The 1,359-nt window shown below is 35.1% G+C and overlaps 1 protein-coding gene across 2 annotated transcripts in view; it reads left to right on the top strand.

Annotated features, from left to right (window-relative positions):
• KIF16B (kinesin family member 16B) overlaps positions 1-1,359 on the top strand; it is a 385,768-nt gene that overhangs the window by 232,703 nt on the left and 151,706 nt on the right. The gene's annotated exons all lie outside the window — the stretch shown is intronic.

The following is a 1,359-nucleotide window of genomic DNA, read 5'->3' as shown; positions in this document are numbered from 1 at the left end:
TTTAAAATAAATTTAAAAAATAAAAACAACAAAAAAGAAAATCTCAAACTCCCTTCCATCAAGTCATTTCCAGCTCTTTATAACCTGCTTTCCAAGACTATAAACCTTAATGGGAAGAGACTGCTTTTCTTGTTCTCACAAGGCTTCTAGGAAATGCAAACCTTTTAAAATCTCCTAAAATTTTGTTTGATCTATCCAAATTCTATATATGCTGTGCTCTCATTTTATCTTAAAAGTTTAAGTCTTGATTTCCATAAAGGATTTACTTTATAGAAGAATTTACTTTTTAAACTGTGCAAAGTGGAAATATACATTTCTCTGAGAAGATGTATGACAAATTGCCTTTGATCAACAAAGACATTCATTTTCATCCTGCATATCAAGCATTGTCCCAAGGAAATATTTCTCTAAATGTATATTTCTTTAGAATTTTAATATTTGGAAGAAATGGTTCAATTATCTTACAAGCAGATGGATCAATAGAGTCATGTTTATCTGTGGCTATTTTTGACATGGCAGCACCTAACAACAACAACATTTTTTGGTTAGGTTTTTTTGTTTTGTTATGACTATGACTCATAGTGACCTTTTGTGAACAACAGATCTGACCCTTGGGCTCTGCTGTACTATCCTCCTCATCTCTGTCCTGACTGAACCCATTATTAGAGTTACTTTGTCAGTCCATCTTGTTGAAGATCTTCCTTCTTTCTCTGATCCTCTGCCTTTCTCAGCATCACACCTTTTTCCAATGACAGACACCTCCTGACAACATGCCCTAAGTAGATGAGATGAAGTTTAACCACCCTTAACTCTGAGGAGCTCCCTGGTTGCACTTTCTCCAAGACATGTCTGCTTGTTCTATTGACAGCCAATGGGATAATCAGACTCTGCTTCAGCACCAAACTCAAAGGCACCAACTTTTTTTCAATTCTTATACATTGTCCAACTTTTAGATACATAAGAAACAATTTAAAATACCATGGTTTAGGTCAGGCACACGTTAAGATTTAATCTGACATTTTTGCTCTATAACAGTTTGGAGAGGTTGTTCACAGTAGGTTTTTGAGTGCACTATGTATTTTGTCCAGCTGGCCGACTGACTAGAAAAGATATTTGTTCCCATTCCAAAGAAAGGTGACCCAAAAGAGTGCGGAAATTATCGAACAATATCATTAATATCATATGCAAGCAAGATTCTGCTGAAAATTATACAAAAACATTTAGAACAATATGTCAACAGAGAACTGCCTGATGTACAGGCTTTATTTAGAAGAGGTCTTGGTACTAGGGATATTATAGCTAATGTTAGATGGATCTTGGCAGAAAGCAAAGAATACCAGAAGAATGTCTATCTGTGCT

This window comes from Elephantulus edwardii, unplaced genomic scaffold, assembly GCF_000299155.1.
Source record: "Elephantulus edwardii isolate Elephantulus edwardi_28Jun2011 unplaced genomic scaffold, EleEdw1.0 scaffold00150, whole genome shotgun sequence".
Classification (NCBI taxonomy): Eukaryota; Metazoa; Chordata; class Mammalia; order Macroscelidea; family Macroscelididae; genus Elephantulus; species Elephantulus edwardii.
This window is presented reverse-complemented; position numbering and strand designations above follow the sequence as displayed.